Raw genomic sequence first — 12,795 nt, 5'->3', positions numbered from 1 at the left:
CAAGGTTTCCAGCGATATGGAAACAAATACATCTGGAGATTTATTTAAAGAAAGAAAATTGGCAATTTGTTGTGAAATAAAATCAACAACGAAAGCATCTGAGTGTTGAACCGTCAAGGACACCATGTTCTAACAAAATTTTCGAGGAGACTGGAGCATGATCTGAGAAAGCTATTTTATCATAGCTACTCAGATATTGAGCAAGAAGTCTCTTATCAACTGCTCTTATCGACAATAGATAAACTATAGTGAGATGTTGGATATTTAAGTTATTTAATTTGTATGTTGATATTTTTTGCAGTCTGATTGAAAGATAATTCATTGCAGCTCTGAAGATAATTCTAAAGGTTCTAAACAAAAATAAATAAAAGACATTCCTTCCTTTGTTAAAAGGTTCTAAACAAACTGAAAACAACCCATTTGTTGTTACAATCGTCCTTAGTAATTGCTCATCCTGAATATAATTGTTAAAATAAAAGCAATACAAGTCTTTATTCCACTTTGTCATTTTTAAAATTGAAATACTGTCAAACAGAGATTCTAACTATGAACAAAAAACATATAATTTTAAATTTGAATTAAGCATATTTGCAAAAAAAATGTACTGTATATGAAGAATCGTTTTGGAATCGGATCGTGGATCCCAGAATCGTAATTGGATCGGATCGCAAAGTACCTAAAGATTCCCACCCCTAAGTGACAGTCACATAATGTTGGTGGGCTTGAGAGGTCTGGTGTGCTGTACATTTTTCAGTGGCTTTCTTCCAATTTCTAAAGCCTGTACTAACGAAAGCGGCATCAGGTCTATGACCTAAAGAGGACTGGTTTGAAACACCTTTGCTGAAGTAAAAACATAACACCCCTTACACTGATGGACTGTAATTTAGCCATGGAAAGTCTTGATACGATTTCTCTTGAAATGTCAATGACTTCTTTGAAAACATTTGTTTTTCGATACACTGGGGAGGTAGTTGTGCAGGCACTGAGATCTAAACTAAAAACTGTGCTCCCTGTGCTGCTGCTGGCAATATCATCTCTTTGTTCTGCTGTCTCCGGCTCCCTCCCTGGTTCTGAATCTGCCCCTTCCTCTACTCTCACTGTCTCAGAACAGACTGACTCCTAAAGCAGAAATAATGCAGGAAAAGATGTTTTCCATACTCATAATACTCAACTTGTTTACATTACACTTGTTAAATTGACAGATCATACTGTAAATTGGTGAGCCTGTGATGTTCATCTACTGAACAGCCACAACTCAGAAAACATTAAAGAAATTGTTCATCCAAAAAAAAATTCTGTCCTTATCCCTTCAATAAAAGCACAACACACTTACCTGACACTGTACATCTGAATGACCCTGCTCTACCTGTCCCTCAATAATTTCTGTCTCCTTTGCCTGCGATTGATATTGTGACATTAGTAGTCATAAGTACCCATTCTTAAAGCCAAATTGCCATAATATGTGAACTTTTCGTTTCGTTACTTGGCGTTTAGGTGCACTGAAAAATGTTCCTATGTCCATTTTCCTTTTCTCTGTCATTTTACCTAGTCTATGACACTGCAAGGCAAGGCGAGTTTATGCTGTAGCACATTTCATACACAATGGTAATTCAAAGTGCTTTACACAAAGAAAGTAAAACTAACATAAAATAATCACAACAATAAAAACAAGGAATTAAAAAAAGTTTCAATTTGTATTTAAAATGAATTAAGACACTTAAGAACAGAATAGAAACTGATTATACAAAAAAATACAGTGGGGTCAGTTTGGACGTAGCACAGTGCTCATTTAGTAAATGCACAGCTAAACAATATGCTAACTGTGGCCGTTAATGTTAAGTTAATATTATGCCAGGTCGTCACAAATAAAACAATGCATTGGAAACTGCTTTGGCGCGTTAGTTGCAGTGCACTATGGAACAAGTTATTGTAAACAAGCGAACGTTAACTACACAAGTAATATTTTAGTCGCTAATATATCAAATTCATGGGAAATTACATCGGTAATCAGCTTTTTTGCCGAAACTAATTTATGAATGAGTATGCATTAACTACATTAAAGATAATCTCTTTATTTAAAGTGAATAAAATACCCTACTTACTGGAATTCAACGTTAATAGATCCGCAGCCACACACCTGACTCGTGTGTGTAGAGTAGGTGAGATGAACTGAGAAAGCAGGCAGCGGGCCAAACCACTGTGAGGAATGGGGGGGGACGCAACTGTTTCTAAATGCATTATTTGGGTTTGTTTTATTTTCTACTTACACAATTACTTTAGGTATACGTATATATATTTTTCATAATAGAGAGTGCGTTTTTTTAAATAATTTATTGGGGGGGGGACAACTCTCGGATGGGGGTGGGGGGGCATGTTCCCTCCGTCCCCTCCGCGATTTACGCCCATGATTATAATGAGTAATTGTGGGGTTTATTGCTTCCGTAGGATAAGCGGTTTGGAAAGTGGATGGATGGATGGATTATAATGAATAATTGTGGGGTTTATTGCTTTCAGGATAGGCTCCGGACACCCCGAGACCCAGTAAGATAAGCGGTTTGGAAAATGGAAATTGTGGGGTTTACAGAAAAAAAAAAAACTGTGCTGGCGATTATAACTAACATGGAATAGGAAACAACAGCGCTCCACAAGTGAAAACCCAGATGAATGCTACTGAGAACTGTGTTAACACTGATGAAACTAAGAGTATTTTTTAAATTCTGTGCAACATTGTTTTTTTAAAAATGCAATAGTCAGCTTGAAGCATTTACCTTATTACGAAAGCAATGCCCCAAATTACTTAAACATTTTAGGTAAACATTTTACCATCCATTACCGTAAGGGTTCCCAGCCCCCGGTCAGTGTACCGGTACAGTCCGCGCTCAGTGCTCAGGGGGGGGGCGGGCTGTGCCTACCGTCCTGTTTATTACGGGTTCGCGCCGTATTAAAAAGAAAACTGTCTGTATTGTTTAGTGCCGGATTTCCGTTCGCATAGCCAATCTCCCACCATTCCGCATATTTTATCGTGGACACCCCGGCAAATTACACCGCCGTTTTAGGGATCAGTGACATTTTTTGAAGTTTGGGAAGATTTTACTAACCAAATAGCTGTCTATCATCATCACTTCGATATAAGAGCACCCCCAATAAAAATAAAGACCACAAGTTTTAATGACATTAAAAACATGCAATAATTTTATCGACATGTACTACATTAGTATAGTATAAAAGAGTAAATAATCAAAGTAGCATAATATAATTTGAAGAATAAAAGGAAATTTTGGAGAGCTAACAAACTGCTCAATTGAGCGCCATTTTCATTCGTAGAGTTTGCTGTGCTGCAAACGGTAAAGAATATTTACGTTGTTTCTATGGAAACTACTCCCACTGTCCGCTTAACATTAATGTAATAGTACGTACGTTGAAATTGGCTAATGAGTTGTATTACGCTACGTGCGTATTACGTCATAACTCTTGCGTAACGTCCATTTAACCGGGGAATGTCGAAGACGTGCTATGTAGTTCAGATGTAGAAAGTTCTACGTTTCTTTTAAATGTTAAAGAAAGTTTCATAAAAACAAATTGTATAGCGAATGTTCAGTACAATAGGAAGCGTTATTTTATTCAAGCAAATGGAGCTGAGGCATAATATTTAAAGGAATGTTATTCAAAGGTAATAAGCTTCCACCACACTGCAGCTTAAATACACGCGTAATGAGGCAAAATACCGCTTTCTTAAATTAATTACATGATACGTGAATGTCCTGCTTTGTCTTCCAATAAGATAAGCTCGGTGGCTATAAAAACTCATACATTTAGCTGATACAAATTAATTTTGTCCTTTGGAAAAAAAAGTAGCTGATTTTTGGCTTGTTGAGGCTTCTACATATGACAAACCACAAGATGGCACTGCCTGAGCAGGCTTTTAGAAATGTACTGGAGTGCCACTAGCAGGCAAGCAAGTTACTTTGCAAGTTCTAGAGCACAGCAATGGTGTTTGACATTCTGTTAGCTATATACGCAGGGATGGATATAACTGGTAAGCAAGTACGCATTCACCTTTAAAAGCGATATGTGCAGCAATCGGTTGTTGTAACAGTGTGAATTCGTACGTACTTTATGTGCATTTGCGGCGATATGACAAGAAATTACCGTGCATTTTAACCTTTAATTTTCCTTACTTCTTTATATTACGTTTTCTCTGCTTTATTTCAGTCAGTCTAACATATTGCGCCACAGCCTTCAACCCAAATTTTCATAGCAGACTTCAGTTAGGAGTACGCCTTAGTAATGATTAACCTGGGACTCACCAGGGAGGTGTAGGGGGATACTATTGTAAATTGCTTAGTTTTAACTATAACAGCCTTAATAATCCTATCAAACACTGTGAAATACTGCAATACCTTTATCACTGAAGGGCTCGTATGATGCTCTTTCAAGAAACTCATTTTAAACCATCAGACGACAGGTGTGGATGGGCAGATCACATCTATCATTCTACAGTCTTTCTGCTGTAGAGCAAGGGACGTAGCAATATTGTTGCATACATCTATTCCCTTTGTTCTTTGCATATCTGATGTGGATTCCCGATCCAAATGGGAGATCTGTCATAATTACTAGTTTATTGTTCATTACACCTGTACTATTGGTTAACGCATGTGCTCCTAATTGCGATGATATTTTCTTTAAGCGTCTGTTCTCACTGGTACCTGATACCTCTAAATATCACCTTATCTTGGGGAGTGATTTAAATTGTCGCTTTAATCCAAAATTAGATCATCCATCCCCCAAGATAGCTCTGCCTTCAAAATCTGTCGAAATGATAAATTCTTTTACCAAAGAATTTAATGTGTCAGGTGTTTTCACAATTCTTTAATCCCACTCGAAAAGAGTATAGTTTTTTTCTCTCAGATTCATCACACGTTTACCCAAATTGACTATTTCTTAGTTGATAAGACTTCTTGCTCAATATCTAAGTAGCTATGATAAAATAGCTTTCTCAGATCATGCTCCAGTCTCCTCGAAAATTTTGTTAGAACATGGTGTCCTTGACGGTTCAACACTCAGTTGCTTTCTTTGTTGATTTTATTTCACAACAAATTGCCAATTTTCTTTCTTTAAATAAATCTCCAGATGTATTTGTTTCCATATCGCTGGAAACCTTGCAGACTGATACCAGTGGGCAGATTATCTGATATGTAAGCAATAATAGAGAGCTGTGGAAGGAGAAGATGGCATATTTAACACAGCGTGAAGCAGATCTTGACAATTGATATGTTTCTCCCCATCTGCTGATGTTTATAAGGAGCACCTAACGATACAAGCAGAGTATGAATTTCTAGTGTCTCAACATACTGCTGAACTACTGATGCAAACAAGGTCTCATTATTACGAGCAAATCCTCTAGAAATGAATAATGCATTCAAGCTTTTCTCCTCTCACTTGTTGTCTAGAGTTCAATAGTTTCTTTAGGGATTTAGCCATTCCTTCATAGGAATGTGTGGCTGTGAATGATTTAGATGCCACTATCACTGTAACTGAACTGACCACCATGGCGGCTGCTTCGCAAAGTGGTTAATGTCCCAGACCCGATGGCTTTCCTTCAGAGTTCTATAAAAAGTTATGGCCCCAGTTGTCCTCTCTCCTATTGGACATGTTCAACAACCTGAACCTCTTGCCCAAGCTAATATTTCTCATGCTAAAAAAGGGGAAAGATCCTCATTCTTACACCTCCTTTCACCTAAAGGCTTATTGAATACGGACTAAGATCCTGTCCAAAGCACTGGCCCTTCAGGCTTGTTTGACCAGATTGAGGTCCTTGTCAGAATTTTGTTGGTGGTTCCAGTGTCCTCATGTGAAGCTGAGAGGAGCTTCAGTGCATTGCGCAGACTAAAAACATAGCTAAGGGCTACTATGGGTCAAGACAGACTTCACAGTCTATTAGTCTGCAATATGCAGAAAGACGAGCTGGACAACTTTAACATAAACAACATATGGTAAGAGTGTGGGGCCCAGTGATACCAGGAAAAACACATTTGGTACTTTTGTTTAGTGTCTATTCATTAATGTAAGTTTGCTTTAAATTGCAGATGTTTTTTTTTTTGCATAGAACAGTTACTGTAAATTGATTATTTAATTGTTGATTTTGATACAAAACATTACTTTTTTTATATCTTTTTCACAATAATAGTCATGTTTAAATTTTATTGAATGTTGATGGCTTGACCGTAAACAACATAACAAAAAATGCAATAAATAGTTTTGAAGAAAAATCTGCTTTGTCACTGAACCTGAGAAAAACTTTGAAAATAAGCATAATGACACAGTCTCCATGCTACAATAATAATGACAGAAGTAAAGTTTACGCCCATGATTATAATAATTATAGCAACTGTATTTTCTGTATGGTTGAAGATCTGTCTGGTCTTTATTCATTTAATTATCACTGTAAATATCTGGTTAACTATCTATCATTTACTCCTCAGAAAGCAAATTCAGACAGCGGTTGCCTGGATCAACACCCAGTACTGGGATGCCTGGAACCTGTGTGACAAGGTGATCGACTGGGGAGACAGTGTGGAGGAGTGCTCACGAGCGACACCCCCACTGTCCAGGTTGGGGGGGATAAGGAGGGATTGGGAAGGGCTACTTGGGAAAATGTGGAGGTATCAGAAAGGGGCCTCCAATGGTGAGATGGAGGGGGCGGAGGCTGGTATGAATGGAATGCATATGGTAAATGGAGGTGAGGAGAATGGATGTGAGGTAGGAGTGAATGTGGAGGAGGTTAAGGGAGAAGGAGAGAAAAGTAGAGGGAATGCTTTGGGATCTATTGTGTCACAAGGAGGCAGATCATGGCTGGAAACCATTCAGGAAGAAGGATGTGAGGAAGAAGAAGAAACTGAGGTGGCGTTTCAGGAGGCACAAGACGCTGAGGTTGCCCAGTTGGACAGATGGTGTCCATGTGGCTGGTGTAAGGTGGGGTAGGAGGCTTCTGAACCATGTGTTAGGCCTAGTGCACTTATGGATTGTGCTTGTTTGTTGTAATGAAATAAGCTTATAAACTAAACATAATATATTTTATAGGTACGTGTTTATATCAGTGTAAAAAGGGAAGGGGTTTCTCTATGACTTGGGTTGGTAGTAGCATTTGGGGGGTCAAGGAGTCAGATGTTAGTGGTTTATGGTAGTGTATTGTGTGTTGAAGTTTATTGAATTGGCGGACTACACATCCCATCATCCCCTGCGCACCACAAAATAATAGTCCATGCTTAGTGTGCTGTTTGGTTTATTTCTTTCTTTATTCAAGGCAATAACTTAGAGCTGTGAGGTACCCACTGTTCTAGTTTTATCCATCGGCCATGGTAAAGGGAGAACTTGGGTAAATCAGCAGAAGTCTCTCACCAACTTCCACCCCGGTTGCTGTTTCCTCTGGTCCCTCGGCATATGGGTTCCCTGCAGAAGCGCGCGCCGTCTGGGGAAGGTTCCCTTATAGCCCAGGGTGGAACAGGGGAAGGTGAAGGTTTGGCACAAAAGGGGGGGGGGAAATAGGTGAGAAAGGTTGTTTGTTCTTGCTTTTGTTGTGTGAGGTGGGATGTTCTGTGTGAAAGAGCAGGGGACGGTAATGCTTAAGGGCCAGCTATTATGATGTGTTCCATGTTAAATGTATGTGTTGTAATGTATGTTGTTAGTACATGAAACTCCAACTGGTTTCCCCTTGTCGTTGGGCTGTCCCAATTAGTTTAATGGGAAGCCGTATATAAGGGCAGGGGATTAGAGTAAAAAGGGTGGTTGGTGGTCTTTCTTTTGGTCTAATTGTTGTTTGTTTTTTATTTATTTATTTATTTTTGTTGTTTTTGTCATGCTGTGGCCTGTGTGGATTATAGGCATGTCAAGGCCAAGAGAGAGGGGTAACAGCTTGAGGTGAGGCTGGAAAGGCCCCATGAAATAAAGCTACCTTTGTTCTGAGGCCTACTGCGTTTGTGCCTGGTTTCTCCCCACTCGCATGCGGGGTTGTTTGCATTCCCTCAACTCAATAAGGCAGGGCCTGTCCAGCTCTTGCCTTTTTCACATTCAGTATCTACATGTAAAGGGAGCAGACACAGGAAAAAGGTATTGAAGACCCTTGATATGATATTGCTGTTTTTGTTTTAGATTCCAAAGTTAACCCTTTAATTTATCCCTTTTCCCCAAGTAGAACGCTGCATTTACTTTACATTTTGCTTTGGAGTCGGAAGTTCCAAAATCACCAGGTAAGTTAATCGATTGTATGTGTTTTAACTACTAGAAAGATGTTAATGATAAGCCTTAAGATTTATTAAAAATGTATTGTTTTTTTGTAAATTAAAAACGGGTACCCTCGTGGACCAAGACTTGAGGGCATTTGTACAATCCACCTGTACAACTTTAACTGGTTCTGCAGCCTTTTTCTCCCCACAGCCTCTGCTTGTTCCCTTCTTCTCTTTCTGTCTTCCCTCCAGGAGAGCTCCTCAGGCATCTCCTGCCTGTAATTCCTGGGAAATGCCACCTGCCACCCATCCTTGGAAGCGTCGCCCATTCTCAGGATCTCATGCGTCACCATTCATCACAGTCACAGCGCTTGCAGACATCTGGATAAAAGGAAAAGCCCATTTTTTTAAAACTTACACGTTAAATTTTCCTCTAATTACCATTTTATTATTTTAAATTTCATTATGTTTAATTACATTTAGTATGGATTAAGGCACAGCCAGCCTGGATTAAGGCATCACCAGCCTGGCATCAGACTCTCCGGACAATGCCAGCCCAGAGGGGGCTGACCTGGAGGACATTCCCCCGGAGGACATGGAGTGGGAGCCTCCAGGTCTTGACCTGAGTCCCACTCCGTGGTGTCAGCCCCGTGGCCAAAGTTTCCCCAGCCGAGGAGGCTATCGCCGCGACAACGGCAGGGTCAACAGAAATCCAGTCGTGGGCTCAGCTCCGGGAGGAAAAAACGAGGGTATGCTACCCAGACCTGCCTCCTGATCCAGGCTTGGTCCATGATGGTCTTTCAGGGTATCCCATCCAATGGTTCCCAAAAGGAACCACCTCCGGTCTCCTTATGGCTCTGATACTGGCCTGTGCTTTTGTTTTGCAAGGTCCCTGGTTTGGTCCAGTTCCTGTCCTGCCTGCCCCTCGACACCCTCCGACTCTGCCAACCCCTCGCCGTCTACCGATGCTGTTCTTCCCTCGGCTGCCGCAGACGAGTAGAGCTTCTACAGACCCAGACAGGATTCCAAAGGCCCCCCTGGCCGTGACCCTTCTGCGGCACCCCGGAGCCCATCAGAGGCCCTGAACTGTTCACTTTACCTCCCATGCTACCTAGTGTCTTGCCCCTCCTAATACCTCAGTCTTTGGTCTGTAGTCTTGCTTCCCCGTGGCTCTCCCTGGTTTCACCTCTTAGCCTGATTTCACTGTTCCAGCCCCCACTCCAGTCACTCTTGCTTCCCGCTTTAGGTTCCCCTCTCCTGGCCATATTATTGTTGCACTGGTTCCGTTGCTTGCCTGTCTTGTCTGGTTGTGTCCTGCCTTGTCTGTCCCTGTGTCGTCTTTGGTCCTTTTGATGCCCAATCCCTCCCTTTTGTCTCCTTCTACTGTGTCCTTTGTTCCCACTTACCCACTGACACCCACTGTCTGTCTTTTGGTCCATAGTCAGCATCCCTGTTGGATTACCTGGCCTGTCATGATTTGTGTCCTGGGGGTTAGTCTCCCCTGTTGTCCTTGGTTTTGCCCTGGTCTGTGTGTCCCCTCAATGATGCCCTTGTACCCGGAGGGCACAGGATTGGGAGGGGGGCGTTTACTGTCATGTCTTGCCCATTTAATCAACCTTACCCTCCAGTTCTCCTCCCTGATGAGCCACGCTTGGTGTCTATTAGTCTCACCCCATGTTCCTCCCCTTCTGTCAGTCACTATCAGCTTCCTTGTGTTTTCCCATTCCTTAGTCTGGTAAAGTGCCCAGTCCTATCTTCTCCAGTTGTGTCCTTGTCTGTTTGCGTCTCTGTGCCCAAACCTGCCTGTCAATAAAACCCCACGAAGGGGATTCTGCCCTACAGCTTGCATTTGGGTCCTACTTCCCACCGGTGACGTGACAGAGGAATACATGCTTAGTGCCAGGCAGAAATGTTTGATTTTGCATCCATATGGTGACTTGGTGAAGTTAGCTGATAGTTCTCTTGATTCCAAAGACATGATTCTTGTCTGTGCATTATGCATATCCAAAGTTAAGAGCTTCAGATTAATAGGTGCGAAAAACGCATCTTGCGTTTGTCGAGTTCGAAGGGTTAACTCACTGAATATTTATGTTACGCCGAACATGACTCATTGTCGTTTTGGACAGTAAGCACTTTATGTAATTCATCCATTGCTCCTTTTCCTTATGGTATACAGCCGCTTTATACATGTGGAGACTCACACACATTTTTCACATTCCATTACTTTCACACATTTTACTGTCATTGTACATCTCTTCTGATGTCACATTTATTTATTTGTTTATTGATTTATAACCTGGTAACTGCACACTGCACAAATACAAATAAATGATGAATTACCAAAACCTTAAATACTGTACAGAAGGATAAACTCAATTATTGCTGAAAAAATCTACACACAGATATAAAAATATAATATTCCCATCAAAATCACACATGCACAGCCAAAAATGTAGGCAGTAACTATATACTGCTTTGCCAAACAGGTACAGGTATCAGACACAGAGAACATCAACTTGTTCATTATACTCTTTGGTTATAAGATAACTGGGTACATCATCCAGCAGAAGGAAAAATAGGCCGACCATTTAAAACTGAGAATACATTCAGCAAACTGAATGTGACCTTCACTGCCAGACATGCAAAGTGTTAAAAGGTGCAGTGTTATACTGTACATAACATTTTAATTAAAGATATTCAAATTTAATATTGTGTACTTTAGTGAACTTTTGTTACCTTCCTCGCACAAATATGTGAATTCGTCCCATACTGAAAGAAATTACCCTTTATGCCCTCACCGATGTGAATTGGCACAAATTTCCACAGCTTTCTCACCATAGCCAGCCATTTTCTCCATAATCATAATCAATTCCAACTCCTATTATTTCTTTCACTGCAGACAGAATGACGTGGCCTTCCATCCACTTCAGTCTCATTCATTCTGCAATATGGGTGCTTGTGGTTATTAAGCAAGCAAGCAAATGATCCATCTTCTTCTGCAGTATCAGCACTTAAAGGAGAAAGTCAGTGTGAGAATAGGTGACTGCAGTGACTGTCCTTCCGTGCCATCAGTGTGTGCAGGGAGTAAGACCAGAGTACAGACGCACAAAGCTTATATTTCTTGCTTTTACCAAAAACAAGCTGAAAAATAAATATGTCCAGCTCTTGCCTGAGAACTGCTGCGATATTTCTATTTCAAATACAAGCTCGAATCCATCCATCCATCCTATGTAACCGGGGGTCCGGCGTCGGCTGTCAGAGGGCTGAAACGGCAGACGCTGTCGGTAATCCAGGTCGGCTGATCGTAGCTGGCAGTAAGCGCGCCAGGCATGATTCGGAGCCAAGGAGGTGAAGCAGAGATCGGTACACAGGAAGACAGGAACACAAGGAGGGGAAAAACGCTTGCACGCTGCATAAACCACGAAGATCTCACGTCTGGCCAGAAATAAGAGACTGAGAAGGGGAAGGTTGACCACAGATGGGAGGGGCGGGGTTCCAAAGCGGAACCACACCTCCTCAGGCACTTCCATCTCCTGCCAATATTCCTCTGTCCTTTATTTCCCTTCACACTGCACTCCAATCATGCTCCACAACCACAAACCTCTGAAATCTCCTACACTCTCTGCACTCGACTGACTCCTTACCAGCTTCTCTCCTGCCGCTGCCTGCACTCCTTTATGTTCTGTCGGCACCCAAACCACCTGCTTTGCTCGCCCCATCATTTCTCCCAGATTTAGCGTGGGCTGATTAAAAGCCACTGCTAAGGGGGGCTCCTCCTCTGGTGTGTTGTACCATTCCCACCAGTCCTCCGTATCTGAATGGCTACTCCCTCAGGGCCTAATATTATCCAGTCTGTTGTCATGCAAGATTCTGGAACATGCAGGTTGGACAGGTGTGTCTATGCTGATCACAGCTCCAGCACACCAGCTGAATCAGCCTGTTCCCCAGTCTCCCCAGGGTCTAGGATCATCAAATTTGTGAGTAAATGGGTACCCTCTGAGGAAACCCCCATCCATTGTATCTACTCACCTGTTCTAATTAGGAACCGGAGGCCAATTAGTGGCCTTGTTTTTTTGGCGGTGACTGACTCAATTTCTTCGTCAGCTCCCTCTCATGCTCTTCAGCAGAGTCCTCCTCCTCTCTGTACAAGTCAATAGCGTGGATCAGCTGCTTCTCAGGAATAGTAATAAGCGCCACCACTTGCCTTAGCCTGCTTCTCACTGGCTTCAGGAGCGTGTCCTGCAGTGCCCTCCGGTACAGACCTCTGAACACCGAATCCTGTAGGTCCTGCTCTGTCTCAGTGCTCCACCGCTTTTCTTGGGCTTGCAGATAGGCAGCTGGGCTCTCCCCCTCCTTTACGGGCTCCTCCTTCATTTCAGCCACACCTAGTCCCTGTCACCACTGCCAGCATTCTCTCCATTCCGTCTACCCCCAGGACACAAGCCTGAACCGCTTTTATGTCCCCCATCACCAAGAGCCGTCCCATAGTTTCCTCCTCAAATACTTTCATCCATTTTCAAGCTCCGTCTGCCAGGACTGTTCTGCCCATGGTACATACTGTGTCTGTGCTCCT

At 42.0% G+C, this 12,795-nt stretch overlaps 1 long non-coding RNA gene across 1 annotated transcript; it reads left to right on the top strand.

The window, feature by feature from the left end:
- The first annotated feature begins 8,101 nt into the window (after positions 1–8,101).
- On the top strand, positions 8,102–9,545 carry LOC125725132 (uncharacterized). The gene is made up of 3 exons (XR_007387358.1): positions 8,102–8,246; positions 8,475–8,971; positions 9,111–9,545. It is a non-coding gene; the product is annotated as an uncharacterized LOC125725132 (long non-coding RNA).
- The last annotated feature ends 3,250 nt before the right edge of the window (positions 9,546–12,795 follow it).

The sequence above is a fragment of the Brienomyrus brachyistius genome, unplaced genomic scaffold (genome assembly GCF_023856365.1).
Source record: "Brienomyrus brachyistius isolate T26 unplaced genomic scaffold, BBRACH_0.4 scaffold61, whole genome shotgun sequence".
Taxonomy (NCBI): domain Eukaryota; kingdom Metazoa; phylum Chordata; class Actinopteri; order Osteoglossiformes; family Mormyridae; genus Brienomyrus; species Brienomyrus brachyistius.
This window is presented reverse-complemented; position numbering and strand designations above follow the sequence as displayed.